Source organism: Camellia sinensis, chromosome 4, assembly GCF_055761805.1.
Source record: "Camellia sinensis isolate YWXY chromosome 4, ASM5576180v1, whole genome shotgun sequence".
Taxonomy (NCBI): Eukaryota; Viridiplantae; Streptophyta; class Magnoliopsida; order Ericales; family Theaceae; genus Camellia; species Camellia sinensis.
Genome location: NC_138964.1, coordinates 39852951 through 39870642, shown reverse-complemented (window position 1 = coordinate 39870642; position 17692 = coordinate 39852951). Strand labels below are relative to the sequence as shown.

The 17692-nt window shown below is 36.5% G+C and overlaps 1 pseudogene across 1 annotated transcript; it reads left to right on the top strand.

Moving 5' to 3' along the window:
* Positions 1-6355: 6355 nt before the first annotated feature.
* Positions 6356-11304, top strand: LOC114315202 (mediator of RNA polymerase II transcription subunit 14 pseudogene; annotated as a pseudogene). The gene is made up of 5 exons (XR_014365876.1): positions 6356-6676; positions 6748-6894; positions 7000-9652; positions 10160-10233; positions 11104-11304. The product of XR_014365876.1 is annotated as a mediator of RNA polymerase II transcription subunit 14 pseudogene (transcript).
* Positions 11305-17692: the final 6388 nt, after the last annotated feature.

Sequence of the window (17692 nt, the reverse complement as noted above, 5' to 3'; positions counted from 1 at the left end):
TGTCATCCCCCACCTCTACTCCATATCATGTTAGGGGCAGGGATAGGTTAATTTTGTAATTTTAAAATAATAATAATAATAATAAAAGATAATATAGTATATTATAGATAATAATTTATAATTAATGAGTTAAAATATGTACTATGATAAATAAATCAGTAAAAATGAACATTAAGTATAGTATTTTAATATTTTAATTTTATTATATTAAAAAAATTGAGACGAGAATGGGGTAGATCGGGATGGAAGAGTAATGGGTGGTAGTCGGAACGAATAGGAGAAAGAAGAAGAAATGTCAAAAAAAAAAAAATTAAATAGAAAACAAAACCAACTTTTTTTGTGTTTACAAAATTTAATAAATTTTGTAAACTGTTTGCAACTTTTTGAAAACAAAAACAAAAACCAAATGAATTTTGTTTATAGTTTTCAAAAATTATGTAAATATAAACAACAACAAAAAACAGCAAATATAAGAGGCACTTGCAAGCAGCCGGGTCTATTGACTAGACTTATTTACCTATAAGTCCTGACTGATAAATTTATCACTATAAATTTATTCATAAAACAAGAGACACTGATAAATTTATCACTGAATAAAAATAATAGGACTTAATGGTATTTAAGTCTCCTTAATGAGACTAATTAGTAATTATCTCTAAATATAAACATTACCAAACAGGCCATAAGGGTCTGGTTTCTCTTGAAATCAAGATCTGGAAGGGTGCCTGTTCAGGCATGTGGGCCCATCAAAGGTCCTATTTTGATGATCTCAATCATTCATTTTGTATGCCCATTCGTCTATATTATCAAAATAAATAAATAAATAATCAAATAATCTTAACTTATTCAATTAATCATATTTGTGTTTGAAAAAATGAATGACAAGGATGTGCAGTATTACGTTAATTTAAGGGAAAACGTTATTGTTGGTGCATACCATATGTATCTTATCACAAAATATGTAATTTTATTATAAAATTATATAATATCAACTACAAAATGTGTACTCTCACCACAAAAATGCCCACAATTTTGTAGTTAAATGTTGTAAAAGTTTGTTGTTTAATTATGACATTTTTTATTACGTTAATTTGTGATGAAATCATATATTTTATAATTGATATTATAAAATTTTATAATAAAATTACATGTTTTGAGATAATATCCACCCTAGGAGAACCCTAGGAGAACCCTAGTTTAATTGAGGCAATTACCCCCACCTAGCTGAAAAAAAAAAAAAAAAAAAAGTCTCTGAATGAGTGAACGCAAAAAACATAAAAAATAAAAATAGAAAAGGGAATGTCTAATAGGAGACAATTTGCTTTCACTCATTCAGAGACAGTCTCTCTCTGTCACGACCCAAACCCGGCCCTATGGGTTTAGCACCGTAACCGGCCAGTAATCCGAGATTACCGAAGGCCTGCAGAACAGTAATACAGTAAAACAGAGTACAGGGCCTGGCGGAAGCCAATACAGTAAATAAATAGTGTCCATTGAGCTGTGACAGTCTGTATGCAAAAAGGCTTTTCATACATTCACACATAAACAGTACAGAACAGTATGTACAATATTCACATCCATTCAACTAGGGACTCAACCCTACAGAACAGTACAGAAAACATTCCGTCTGTACAAAACAGTACGGTCTAAACAAAACAGTAAAACAGTACAGAAGGGGGAAAAACAGACAGAACACCCCCAAGCCATAGCATGGCAACTCGGAACCTCGCAGTGAGGCACAAAGGCTGGCTTGACAAACTGGAGTAACCCTGACGCCTCTAGCTGCGGTCCGGTGCCTGTGCACCTACATATATATATGAGCAGTGAGCTAAAGCCCAGTGAATAACATAAAGCGTAAAGGGGTTTAGAATGAATGTCCTTACAGTAATGAAAACAGTTCAATTCAATCAGTATTTCGGTCATTCAGTACAGTAAACAGTCATATGTGGTACATCCATTAGCATAACAGTAACAGTAGGTCTTGAAAGACCGAACAGTAATGATGGCCATCAGTCAGTAAACAGTAGTGGTTCCACGAGGGAACCGACAGAGATCTCTGTAACAGTAACAGTAAACAGTAGGTGCTAAGGATGCCACAGTACAGTTCAGAAATAAAGGACATACATTCATTCAGTTAACAGTAATCAGTTCAGAAAACAGTACAGTTCAGTTGTTCAGAAAATAATCATTTGTGAACATATCTTTACACAATCGTTACTCACAGAGTTTGGGCTACAGTAGGCTAGAGCGTGTCTCCCCAGTTGCCAACCCTACACAGTTAACAGATTGAACACACTAAGCTACACAGTTGGGAAATATCATAACTTAATCCCTAATTTGCCTTGGTGTGTTCTACAACGATATCCTCATCTAAATGTCTTAAACTAGGCCTAAGAATGCCTATGATGGGATGAGGATGCAAAAATGCACATTTAAAAGCATTTTCAGGATTTTCAGAGAAACAGAGTCCCGCTCGAGCGTAGGTTTCCCTGCTCGAGCGTACAGGCAAACGAAGGTACACGCTCGAGCGTAAACTTTCCCGCTCGAGCGTACTGTAAAAGTACTGGATGGGTGAAATCCCCGCTCGACGCCCGCTCGAGCTTGAGACATGACTCCGCTCGAGCGCCCAATCCTCCGCTCGAGCGGACTGTAAAACAGTGCAAGATGCTGGAAGCTCGATTTTCCCGCTCGAGCGGCACTTCCCCCGCTCGAGCGGACGACTGAAATCTGGAAATCCCAGATTCGAGCTCCAAGTTCAAAACCAAGCTCAAAAGCATCAAAACCAATCCTCTTGAGCCCATTTTCTGGAAAACATTTATAAACGCATAGAATATCATGTTTCAAAGCTCAATTTTTAGAAATCAAAGCCCAAGGGTGTTTAATTCAAACTCAATTTAAACCATTTTTTCCAAGCACAAGATGAACATGCAAACATGCATGAATTCAAACCATTTCAAAGCTTCGATTTGATGCTCTAAAGAGCCAATTCTTTTCAAAACATGATGAAATCATGGACTACACTCAAGGCATGAACATGCATGTAACATTTTGCTATGAACTCAACTCAAAATCCAACAATACTAACATGCATGCAAAGATTGAGCTTCAATCCACCATTAATGAACCAAATCATGACTTAGCTCTACAAATTAACATGAACCATGCAAGAATCAACTCAAAACATGAACAAGAAGACAATGGAGCTACCTTTAGTCTTGTATTTAGGATAGGGAAGCTCAAATGTACAAAAACTCCTTCAATTCTTCAAGATTCTCAAGCTAAAACAACAAGAACAATTCTCTCTCTCTCTAACTCTCTTCTAGGTCGGTTAGAGGCAACACAAGAGCTGATGAAATGTTCTTCAAGTGTGTACATAAGGCTCAAGTGTGCGTGTGAGATAGTGGCCCACTCAAGGGCAAAACGGTAATTAAGTCCAACTCTTCAATTAGCTTATTTAATCTAATTTAATCATACACTACAACAAAAGTAATCTATGGTGACGAAAAGTAGTGAAGAAAATAAATTTTCTCACTAAATAAGAACAATTCGTGACGAATTATAAAATTTTGTCACATATAATAAAAAAATAAAAATAATAGGTGACGAAATTTATTTTTGTCAATAAATACTTCTTTTTAGGTGAGGAAAAATTAAGTTTCGTCATCGAAGGTTTTCCCGCTAAATTTTTTTTGGTGGCGCCAAAATTCTGAGACTTTTGGTGAGAAAAAAATTTGTCACTAATTATAAAATTATTACTGAGGAATATATTTTCGTCACCAATAATTTTACCTTTTTCCTTTTTTTTGAAAAACTTGATTTTAAATATTTTAAGATTATTTGGTGTGAAATATATTTTCGTTATTAATAATTTTTAATATTTTGAGACCTTTTAGTGAGGAAATTATTTTGTCACTAATTTTAGAGGGAAAATTTTGACAAATTGGGTGGTAATGAAAAAAAATAGACTACTAATTTTTTCCTCTCTTTGTTTTTTTAAATCAATTTTCCTCTCATATCTCTCTCACTACAACAAATTGCAAATTTAGTGACTAAAAAATTTCATAAAACACATAGATTTATTTTTTGGTAGGAATACTTTCATATTACTGCCCAATTTATGAATTATGATTTATTTTTATTTTTTTTTCATATTTTTTGTTATATTTACATACACCCAAAATTGAAGCACCAAAAAAATTCTGATTTGGCACCTAAATTAGTCCCAAAAAAAACTTTTCAACTCCTTGATTAGAACATTGTGCCCTAATCCATCTACAGTTCTTTCACAAAACTGTAACAGAGAACCACTGTGAGGACGGTTCATCCACCACCCACCATGAGGACGGTTCATCCTCCACACCATGAGTTCGTCCTGTACCGACATTAAGCTACAGCACCACCGTGAGTTCCAGGTCAGTTAGTTGTCTCTGTTTCTCTTTTTCTACCCCTCTCTCTATCTCTTCAGGTCCTTGGGTTTCTCATTCTCTACCCTCACTCTGTCTTCGGACTTGTTTGCGTGAATGGAATTCATTGTTAAGATGAGATTAAAGTCATTTCATTCATTACTTCTAACATCTCCAAAACTTCTCTACTTTAAAGGGTTCCATGAACAACTTGAATGATTTTAATTTGGGGAAAAAATATAGAAAATAGAATGATTAACATGTTATGTATTCTGATTATGATATTCATATTCTACCCAATATAATCATTGAAGTGAATGAATTGTTGGTGATTCTACACTCAATAAAGTCTCATGCTTCTGATTATGGGTCTGCTCGGTGTTTGATAAAATGCCATAATGGTTAGTTTTTTCTTTATTGTTTTGTTTTTTTTGTTTTTGTTTTTGTTTTTTTTGTTTTTGTTTTTTTTTTTTTAAAGGAGCAACAGGATTGGATAATTATAAAATCTTATTCATCTTTCATTCCCTCCAATCACAAAGTTATTGTAATGACAATGATGTCCTTGTTTTGCATTTCGCATCCTTGGTTCTTGTAATGAATGATAAATGATAATGATGTCCCTGCTAGACATGGTCTAAATTCATGCCAGAATTGCTAATTTGCTAAGTAATAGAAATTCCCTTTCTTTTGTTAGATGTCCTGTTATTTTTCATGCCAGAATTGCTAATTTGCTAAGTCCTGTTCCACATTTTTCATGCCAGAATTGCTAATTTGCTAAGTCCTGTTTCACATTTTTCATGCCAGAATTGCTAATTTGCTAAGTCCTGTTCCACATTTTTCAAAGTAGAAGTATTTTTTTTATTATTTATAAAAAAATCTAAATCAGATGTAAGTCATTTACTTCTCACTTTGCACCCTTGACAATACATGTTTTATTCCCAATTCATTTCAGCAACCAGAATGTTATGAATTTGATCACATCCATTTTGATTCAAGTATTGGAAGTCCAGTTGCAATATTGTATGGTGCTCTTGGGACAGATTGCTTTAGAGAATTTCATGTCGCATTGCTGGCAACAGCCAAAGAGGTCTACTACCTGATGCTAAGCTATATTATTTTTACTTGTTACTACATTTTTTTATGTACCTACTGGTGAGCTATTCTATATGGTTGTGCTACTACTGGTGCATCATCAGTAAATATAGATTTTTCCATAGAGTAAACATTTGTCAAAATAGATTAGCATAAGGCTTCTTTAGTGATTGATTCCCACTTATCACATAATTGAGTTGTATTTTTTCCCACATGCATCCTGGTTATCAAAAACTCATTGGATACTCCAACACACAAGTCCATGTCTCAGACAGAGTGGTAGAGTCTTTCTAGGATAGACTAGAGTGCTGTAGTAGAGCATAATTGCAAAGTAGACAATAGTGCAAAACATCTTTTAAGATGGCTTCTTCAAGTTGATCTCTTATTGTAGTAGCAGACAACTTGAAGACCAAATGGGGGGCGTTTGTAAGAGAAAGTTTTGTAAAGCTACTATTTTGGTGAATAAAATTCAGATTTGCAGTGCCTAGATAAGCCTCTTTGTTACTATTTTTATTATCTATTTTTGGGTAGAAATTGATTGCATGAAGTTGAATATTTGTGTAGAAATAGTTAGATTTACATGTGTTATGTTTGTGCCTTGTTATGCCCTGTTTGTGGCTTCTTCTTTTTTTTTTGTATTATTAACTAAATTTTTTGTTCATTTTTGACTTTCTATTCTTTTTTTCCCCCGTGTCACCTGTGTAAAAAATGTTGACATTGATCAGATTCAGATGATTGAAGATGTACTTAATTTGAGCCTTCTTGACTATGGAAAACTACTTTAACTTTCACCCAATGCTGTGGGTGCTAATCAAACATCTGAACATGGTCTTCTCTCTGAGCTCAACGTCGATGGTTCTATGCTTAGTTCTGGAAATCTGCTATCAAGTTTCTCTTCTATTGTTGATGAAGTGTTTGAGCTTGAGAGAGGGTCATCTGCACCTTCTTTCTCTAGTCAGAGTCACTCTTCATCATTTAATGCATCTGCTGTAGCGCATTGTGGCTTTGTTCTAATGAATTTTCAGAGTATGAAAGTTAGAACCTCCTTGCCTAAGCGGGAGGGAGGAACACAAATAGCACAGATCAATAATGCTCATAAAGTTTCTGGTAGATCTCCCCATTATAATAGTGGCTCTATTTATTCAACAAGCAATTTGAAGGGCATCATGCAGTCTAGCTCTGTAAGTTCACCACCTTCTGGCTTAGAAAGGTGCACAACTTTGAAAAACTGTTTGCTTCAAAATCTAACTAGGATTTGGCTTCTTTTATATCTCCACATTCTGCTGATTCTTGTGCCACAATGAATTTGTCTTCCCCACCAAGACTGACTAGCCCCCGAGTTTCTGCACCAATTGTAAAACCTAACAGGCCTAGAACCTCAGCAATTGGATCTTTTAAAGTTTCTGGATCTAGCCCTTAGGCTACAACTATCATATGTAAGTTACTTTGATTTTATCTGTATTAGCTGCGACTTATAAATTTCCATTAAATAGTATTTTTGTAGTTAATTGTATTTGTGATAAATGTGTTCCTTTCAACCGAAGCACCAGATTTTGCTGTTGGTCCTAGCTCAAATCTTGATGCTGTTACTAGACATGATAGAAGATCAAGAAAGTGTACAATTTCAGATATGTTGAATTTGATTCCATCACTTTAATGTTTAGAGCTCCAGTCAGGATTTAGTAAGAGAAAAAAAATCATGGATTCAGGATTCAGTCGTCAGATTTCACCACAGGCACTCATTTCATCGAAGATGATTGGCAAAACTGAAGGTTATAGTTATGCAAGTCTATTTGCTGAAGCAAATAAAGGAAATGCACCCTCTAGCATATATGTTTCAGCTCTTCTTCATGTGGTCAGGTATTGCTCACTTTGTATCAAGCATGCTCGACACTCTAGCCAGATGGATGCACTTGACATTTCATATGTTGAAGAAGTGGGTCTAAGAAATGCATCCTCAAATTTATGGTTCCGACTCCCATTTACAAAAGGCAATACATGGCAACACATATGCCTGCGACTTGGTCGACCTGGACGCATGTATTGAGATGTCAAAATAAATGACCAGCACTTCAGGGACTTATGGGAAATTTAGAATGGAAGCAATAGTACTCCATAGGGTTCTGGTGTTCGTATTGCCAATACGTCTGATGTAGATTCTCATATCTGTTATGATCCGGAAGGTGTTGTTTTGAGTTATCATTTTGTGGAGGCAGATAGCATCAAGAAGTTAGTGGCAGATATCCAAAGGCTCTCCAATGCTAGAATGTTTGCACTTGGAATGCGAAAACTGCTTGGAGTAAGACCAGATGAGAAACTAGAAAAAGACAATGCAAACTCCAATAGTAAAGCAGCAGTTGGAGCAAAAAGTGCTCTCGAGGCATTTGACAACTTTTCAGAATAGATGAGGAGGGCTTTTCGCATTGAGGCAGTTGGTCTCATGAGTTTGTAGTTTAGTTTTGGTTCGGGGGTACTTGTTTGCTTTGTTGTCGAGTGGGAGTCTGGTAAAGAGGGATACACGATACATGTTTCTCCCGACCAGCTTTGGCCTCATACCAAGGTTAGTTTTTTGTTTGTTTTTGACTTTCTGTTCTGTTTTTCCTCCCTAAATAATGGAAATCAACCTACGTCAATTATTTTCCTTTTTTTTTTTGGAAATGTTACAGAGGTATTATTGTATATATACACTACAAAGTTGTTATAAGGTAGTGTTAAACTTGTGATATTCTTCACAGTAGCCACATGTTAGCTACAGGTTAAGACAATTGCAGTCAGAGTCAGTGAGGAAACTACTTATGGCCTAAGGTCTCCAAAATTCATCCAATAACCCTCTATTATGGAGTATTTCTATAATGTAAATGACATGGTCCCTAAATTTTTCCAAAATTCTTTTGGTTTTCCTATATTTCAGTAGTATTTTTACAGTGTATATGGGATGACTATTCACATATTAATATTATATAATAGCATCAGTGTGTACTTTGGCACCAAATATATATATATATATATATAATATGTAAAAGCATTTTTTTTTCAAATATAAAAATCATTGAGGTATTTTTTTTTTCATTCATAGAGGTATTTCCTTTTAAATAAAGTAGCTACTGTGAAAATAATATAACAAAAATGAGGATCAAGGTAAGTTGTAGTTTCCTAATCAATTAGCTGAGCTACCTAAGCAATGCAGCTCTCCTCCAAGGAGCCTACTTCTTTACCTCTCCATTTCCCAAATGACCCCTTGGATGTTGTCATTTGTGGCAGATTATACTCCAATAGGTGTGAATGATCTGAACATCACTTTGGATAAAGTTATGCCAATGAACCTTATGTAGTAATGCCATTTTATTCAGATATTCTTACCCATTTGGGTTCACCAAGTAAGTTCAAACCAAATCTAACCGGCCTTATCAGATTGTTTTTGGGTAGCTTTTGCCACTATATAAGATCAATTATCACAGTTTCATGTGGTTACCACCCAATTTTGGGTAGCTTTTGTCAATTTTGAATTTGCTGAGTGATGTAGAGTGCATAAAACTGTTATGACCCTACCACTTTTATATATTTTTCAAAAAAATTCGTAAGTTTGCAAGCTTTGAAGAAGGGATTTCCTTTTAAGATGGATTTATTTTTCTGCAGGTTGTTGAGTTTGCCCTGGCTTTGCAGAAAGCTGGGTGCTTTTTAGTTGTTCTGAAATGTGTGCTTGCACATGTTGCTACTGCTGCTGCAACATCTGCTCTTCGAATCTCTACAATTGGTTTTAGGACAGGGTCTTTCTGTATTGGCCAAGTTAATTGATTCTTTAGCTCTCTCTACTACCCCTAATAATGAATTAGACTTGACTAGCTTGTGTTGTGCATAATCTTTTTGCTTTCATTTGTACATATAATCAGCTATCTGATCTTGTAATTTGCTTTTCAAGTACTAAAGTGGGCATTTTAGCGATATCATGTGTTCATATATTGAGTTTACTCATGTAATGAACTTTGAATTTGTTTTTCCTTTTAATTTGCTTTTTATATAACGGCATTTGTGTGCATGTCGTGAAAGAGTTTTTACGACATGCATTGCAAGCCGTAAAAATTCAATTTTGTTGTAGTGAGAACTTGCTCCGAAGAATGTGGAATACAAGGCTATGGATGACAGTGCAATAAAAAAAGGTTAGCATGCTTAACTCATGCTATTTTGCTAAGTTAATTGACTGACTTTAAAAGCTATGCAAAGTTTCATTCTCTTCTGGTTATGAAACTCCATAGATGGTGTCATTGAAACCTGTCTTCCACTTCATTTATAGAAATATGAATTGTAAGCTGAAATTATGCACTATACCTCGTAGTTTTTATTAATCAGTTCTATGACGCTGAATTATGGATAGTATGCGTATTCCAAAAAGTTATCCTAATATCCTATTGTTGTTTCTCTGATAATGTGTTTCTTTTGCTTTTTCTCTTTAAAATGATCTGTGCTAGTCAACTCTTCTTCTGATGCCTTTCCAGCAAAGTTATGCGTTTCTAAATTGTGATATTTTACTTCAGAATGTGTGAATTTGATTTGTTATTTGTTAACTTATCTATATTGTCCTTATCTTATTCCTATAGGTACAATGTTTCAGTTCTTTGATTTGAGTTAGGAATAGATTCTTAAACAATATGATGTTGGAGATGCAGGTGTAACTCTTGAAGATCCTCACACTGAAGATCTCAGCCAAGAAGTTAAGGGCTTCATATTCTCTGGAATTCTGGTTCGTTTATGAAAGTCATATTTGCCTCAATTGCAATTCCATTTCAAAATACTTTTGGTCACTTCTATAGTTGCATTAATTGTTGATCTTTCTCTCTATACATGATTTAGATATATTTAGTAGATGTTGCATGTTTACCGGAGACCATTATAATCTTTTATTTTCTGGATGGAGAATCTTTTTTGGCTGAAAACTCAAGTTTGAAAAATGTTTTCAAGCAATCATGAGTGGACTTTTCTTCATTTTGTAATAGTCTATCACATATAGGAAAATAAAGTTCTGCTTGGCTACTAACTATAAGCAATTGGACTATTAACACTTTTTGACAAATACTTTATTGATTACTATTATTATTTTTATTGTTATATTTAGTAAGACGAGAAAATTGATTATCACTAATACATAGGATATAGTTACAGCATGGAAATGAACTTTTTTCAATAAACCTTAAATGTTATACGTATCATTTTCTGATTTTCAATGAATCACAAATCTGAAACTGAAAATAGAAGTAATATACTTAGCTACGGAGAATGATTAGAAAATATGAACAATAATATGTGACATAAGTTTTTTTGGTGACATTTAAAATCTGCCAGCATTTTATGACTGCCTTTACTTAAGTCTTGAAAATTCCTTCTTAGAACCTTGACTGTACTAGCAACATTATTTTTTTGGGTATTTTTGCTAGGTAGTGTTGGAGTTGCTCTAAGTTAGTAATATGATTAATAGGAGCTTGCCATGTACAAAGGAACTTCTGGTTGTCAAGCTAGACTCATTGTGTACACAATTTGTATTGACATGGATAGAGTGGTCTATACAGTGTAACTGATAATATGTTAATGTTTTTCTTGTTAATTTTCTTCGCAGATTGGTTTTTGATGACGTTTGGAAGCATACTTGCAAATCAAGATCAAGTGTTGAATTTATTTATTTATGGAATTGATACTTAGTTGTAGTTGCAAATCAAGATTGAGTGTTGATTTTTTTTTTTTGTGGACTCCACGTTAGTTTATTTTGGGATTTGCTTTGATGGTTTTTTTGTTATACTCAATGGATTATTATTAAAGTTGTTTGATGGATATATTTTGATTTATAATATAAATTGTTTAGTGAATTTTTTTGGGGAGTGGTGTATAATAGTTAGTGGAATTCTTAATACATTTAAAAGGATATTGGGATATAAGCAGAGATATTTGTAAAATAATAATTTAAATTGAAATATAAAATATGGAACAAATTTAGTGACGAATTTGTTTCGTCATTTGTACTTGTTATTATGACAAAGTGATTATTCGTCGCAAATAAATATTTTTTGTGACAAAATTTATTACAGATTATATATGAAAGTTTTCATTGATTTTGTTGTTTGGTGACTAAAAATTTCATCACGTATATAAATATTTGCCACGAAATATATTTCGTCACCCATTTGACTTTTGGAGACGAAAAATTTGGTCAATTTTACATCTTATTGTGACGAAATTATTTTATCATTAATGATTAACATGCGTGACGAATTTATTTGTCAACTAAAATTATAAATATAGTATTGAATAACTATTTGGTGACGAAAATGAGAATTTTTGGCGACAAAATGTTGTTTTATTGGTGACAAAAAAATTCGTCACTAAAGAAATTTCATTGGTGACGAAATTAGTTTTCGTCACGGTGGTTTTTAGTGACAAACATTCAATGACGAAACTAGTGAGGAAAATATTTCATCACAAATATCTATAGTGACGAAATTAGCTCTTTGGAGACAAAAAAAATTCATCATTCAAGACCCAACTTGTTGTAGTGATACCTAATCAATTTTCAGATAATTATACTATAAAATCACATAAATTATGAGGGTCACGGAACATCAATCGGTTTCTAATTCGGCCGCCGATAAGGCCTTCAATTAGCAGTTTAAACATATAAGCATGAACAGATAATCATACAGGCAAACAGATAGAATGCAATTTAACTAACATATACTCTATCAATTCGGTTTCCAATTTCAGTCAGTCAGTTCAGTACTTTAATTAGTTCAATTATCAGTCAGTTATCAGTCATTATCAGTTCCGTTTAGCAGTAATCGGTGATTATCAGTAATCAATCAGTCCCTAATCAGTAAACAGTATGAGGGTTGTTACAGTCTCCCCTCCTTATAAAGAGTTTAGTCCTCTAAACTCGAGTTACCTTCATTCTGGAAGAAAACAGGATTCAGTGGAAACAGTTCAGGATATCGTTTGGCCATGTCATCTTCCCTTTCCCAAGTGGCATACACGCCACCGTGGTTTTGCCAGTCAACTTTCACTAACGGGATCTCTTTGTTCCTCAGTTTCTTGATTCGTCGGTTTACAATCTGTATAGGCCGTTCCTCGTAAGTGTAGTCATCACCCAACACTATCCGAGTAGGCTCAATCACATGGAAGGGATCCCGGAGATAATCTCTCAACATAGAGATGTGGAAGACGTTATGCATGTGCTCCATTTCAGGAGGAAGCGCAACTTGATACGCCACCGGATTGATTTTCTCAATGATCTCATATGGTCCGACGTATCTCGGTGCTAACTTGCCTTTGACTCCAAAACGAGTCTGGCCTTTCATTGGTGTCACTTTCACAAAAACGTGATCACCCACTTCATACTCTCTGTCCCGTCTTCTGACATCTGCATAACTTTTCTGTCTACTTTGTGCAGTTTTCAGTCTTTGCTGTATCAGTTTCACTTTTTCAGTTGTTTCATACACAATCTCGGGCCCAAGCAAAGGCACATCTCCGACTTCTGCCCAGCAGATTGGAGATCTACATTTTCTGCCATACAATGCCTCAAAAGACGCCATACCAATACTCGAATGGTAGCTATTGTTGTAGGCGAATTCAACTAATGGCAGATGACTTTCCCAGTCTCCCTGAAAATCAAGGACACACATTCTCAGTAAATCCTCCAGAGTTTGGATGGTCCTTTCTGATTGGCCATCTGTCTGAGGATGATAGGCACTACTCAGTCTCAGTTCAGTACCTAGTGCAGTTTGTAGGCTTTGCCAAAACCTCGATGTAAACTTCGAATCCCTGTCAGAAACAATAGACACAGGCACTCCATGCAGTCTTACAATTTCATCAATATAGATGACAGCCAATTTGTCCGCGTTATAGATTGTCTTGACAGGTAAGAAGTGAGCAGATTTGGTTAATCTATCAACAATAACCCAAATCGAATCCATACCTTTTCTGGAGCGAGGTAATCCCACAATAAAATCCATGGTGATATGCTCCCATTTCCACTCTGGTATGGGTAGGGGTTGCAATAGTCCGGCAGGTCGTTGATGTTCCGCTTTGACCTGTTGGCAATGAAGACATTTGGATACAAAATCGGCAATTTCTTTCTTCATTCCCGGCCACCAGAAATTCTGTTTCAGATCTTGGTACATTTTCGTATTCCCCGGATGGATAGACAATTTCGAATTGTGGCCTTCTTGCAGAACTCTTCTTTTCAGTTCAGTGTCATTTGGTACACACAGTCTTTCTTGAAATTTCAGTACATTATTCTCAAATTTGAATCCCGGTCTCTGTTTGGATTCTCTTTCCTCGATGATCTTCTTCAAGAAATCATCCAGTTGCTGTTTTTCTTTAACCTCTTCAATCAGTGCCGGTTGAGCAGAAATAGCAGCTAAGATTCCACCTTGTCTTCTCAAAACAATTTCAATTTCAGATTTTTCAAGGTCACAAAGCAACTCTTTCTGTCCTGTAAGCAAACAGGCTAAGTTTCCAATCGACTTCCGGCTTAATGCATCGGCAACGGTATTGGCTTTTCCCGGATGGTACAATATCTGTAGGTCATAGTCTTTAATCAGTTCCAGCCATCTCCGCTGTCTCATATTCAGTTCTTTCTGTGTGAAGAAATACTTTAAACTCTTGTGGTCGGTGTATACTTCACATGTCACCCCGTACAGATAGTGACGCCAGATTTTCAGTGCAAATACTACTGCAGCAAGTTCCAGATCATGGGTCGGGTAGTTCTTTTCATGTGGTCTCAGTTGTCGGGAAGCATACGCAATAACTCTCCCATTCTGCATTAAAACACACCCCAGACCCTTATGAGAAGCATCACTAAATACAGTATAACCATCCGTACCTGAAGGTAAAGTCAGAACAGGTGCAGTCACTAATCGAGTTTTCAACTCCTGGAAGGCAAATTCCCTTTGGTCAGTCCAGTCAAATGATGTCCCCTTTTGTGTTAACTGTGTCAGTGGTAGGGCAATTTTGGAGAAATCTTTGACAAATCTTCTGTAATATCCAGCCAGTCCCAAAAAGCTTCGGACTTCAGTCACATTGGTCGGTCTAGGCCAGTTCACTACAGCTTCAATTTTCTGCGGATCAACAGAAATTCCATTTTTGCTAACAACATGCCCCAAAAACATAACATGGTCAAGCCAAAATTCACATTTAGACAGCTTAGCATACAGTTTCTGTTCTCTTAAGGTTTGTAGGGCAAGTCTCAGATGATGTTCATGCTGTTCTATACCTTTGGAGTAAATCAATATGTCATCGATAAATACTACAATGAAGTCATCAAGGTATGGTTTAAAAATTCTGTTCATGAGGTCCATAAAAGCAGCTGGTGCATTCGTGACTCCAAAAGGCATAACTAAAAATTCATAATGGCCATACCTTGTTCTAAAAGCAGTTTTATCAATGTCTTCTGGTTTAACCTTCAGTTGATGATACCCTGATCTGAGATCAATCTTAGAAAACACTTGTGCACCCTGTAGCTGATCAAATAAATCATCAATACGCGGTAATGGGTATTTATTCTTTACAGTTACCTTATTCAGTTCACGGTAGTCAATGCACAGTCTCAGTGAGCCATCTTTCTTCTTGACAAACAAAACAGGAGCACCCCATGGCGAAGTGCTAGGTCTGATGAACTTCTTATCCAGTAGTTCCTGTAGTTGCACTTTCAACTCCTTCAGTTCAGTTGGAGCCATTCGGTAAGGAGCTTTAGAAACTGGTTGTGTTCCGGGAATCACATCAACGGTGAATTCAATCTCCCTATCAATCAAATCTCCTGGAAGGTTATCTGGAAAAACGTCTGGAAATTCTCTGACTATAGGAATACAATTCACATCAGTTTTAATACTATCATCAGTAGGCACAGTCAGTACAGAACACAGATATCCTTTACACCCCTTTCTAATTAATTTAACAGCTTTCACTGGCGAAATCAAATACGGAGGAGGTACTACTCCACTCCCATTAAACACAAATTCAGGCAAACCAGGTGGACGGAAAACAACTTGCTTGGTCGCACAGTCAATAGTGGCATAATATTTTTGTAACCAATCCATCCCCAATATTACATCAAAATGATCAATATTCAATGGCAGTAAATCAATAAACAGATGCATATCCCCAACAATGATTTCACATGCGGGGTACATATAAGCACATGTCATGGATCCCCCTACGGGTGATGATACGGCCAGCAGATAGTTCATAGGTTCTAAGGGTCTATTCAATTTCCGTGAAAAAGCATGCGATACATAAGAATGCGTAGACCCCGAATCAATCAATACATATGCATTTTGCGTACAGATAGAAAGGATACCTGACACAACGGTCTCGGTATTCTGCACATCTCCTGGTACTAGTGCGAACACTCGGCCTTGCCTCACAGGCTCTTTCCCGGTAGCTTTAGAGTTAGGCTTTGGTGGAGCATTTGATGCTGCACCGCTGGCTGTAGCTTTGCTATTGCCTTGAGGAGCAGAAGGGCAATCTTTAACCATGTGGCCCACCTTGCCACACCTGTAACAGGCTCCAGATAATTTGTGACAAACCCCTTTGTGCCTGTTGCCACACTCAGGACAGGGTGGTATGAAACCACTCCCTTGGCTGGGGCTAGTTGTCAACCCCGTATTCTGTTTCTTGTTGGCTGGGTTGTGCTTGCCTTTCTTGAACTTGAAGCCCTGCCTTTTTCCATGCCATTCAGCTGTTGGTGTTTCAGATTGTTTCACTGCCGCAATGTTCGACTCGGCCATCAATGCCCGGTCGAGAACACCCACAAAAGTCGGTAGTTTCAAAACATTTATCCGGTCAAGTATTGCCACATTAAGGCCACCTTCAAATTTTCTGGCCTTCTTATATTCAGTATCCACCATGTGCGGTGCATAACGGGCAAGCTCAGTAAATTTCGTCTCATATTCCGCAACGGTCATTGTGCCCTGCTTCAGCTGTTCAAATTCAGTCACTTTTCTATCCCTAACACACTGAGGGAAATACTTTTCAAAGAAGGACTCCTTGAACTGAGCCCAAGTCATAACAGCATTTGTATCACGGATCAACATCCACCACCTTCTAGCTTCTTCTTGTAAGGTGAAGGTAGCTAACAGTACTTTATTCGCTTCTGAGCACGGAAACACTTCGAATAATTTTTCTGTTTCCAGAACCCAAGCTTCAGCTTTTAACGGTTCAAGGCCTCCCTGAAAGGATGGCGGTTTCATCTTGCTGAATTTATGGGTGAGAGCAATAATATCCCCATCATCCACATTCACATTAGGCTCCGGCTGTACCGGAGGAGGAGGAGGAGGTGGGGGCGGTTGGTTCTGTTATTGTTCCAGTCTAGCAGTTATCAGTTCTATCATTCTTTCCATTCTTTCCATTCTTGCCTCGGTAGACGAGGATTCAGGTTCATTTGTATTGTCCATTTCACTATAAGTAGTTATAACAGTTTCAAACATAAGCAGTCATTTGTTTAACAGTTTAACACATTAGCAGATATTCAGTCATAACATAACCACACACTTAACATGCTCATGCGATGCCCTAATAACTTTTCTAGGACACCCTATAGCTCATTTGGACACGTGTGTGCGGTATAACTCGTGGTAAGTATCGCTCTGATACCACTCTGTCACGACCCAAACCCGGCCCTATGGGTTTAGCACCGTAACCGGCCAGTAATCCGAGATTACCGAAGGCCTGCAGAACAGTAATACAGTAAAACAGAGTACAGGGCCTGGCGGAAGCCAATACAGTAAATAAATAGTGTCCATTGAGCTGTGACAGTCTGTATGCAAAAAGGCTTTTCATACATTCACACATAAACAGTACAGAACAGTATGTACAATATTCACATCCATTCAACTAGGGACTCAACCCTACAGAACAGTACAGAAAACATTCCGTCTGTACAAAACAGTACGGTCTAAACAAAACAGTAAAACAGTACAGAAGGGGAAAAAACAGACAGAACACCCCCAAGCCATAGCATGGCAACTCGGAACCTCGCAGTGAGGCACAAAGGCTGGCTTGACAAACTGGAGTAACCCTGACGCCTCTAGCTGCGGTCCGGTGCCTGTGCACCTACATATATATATGAGCAGTGAGCTAAAGCCCAGTGAATAACATAAAGCGTAAAGGGGTTTAGAATGAATGTCCTTACAGTAATGAAAACAGTTCAATTCAATCAG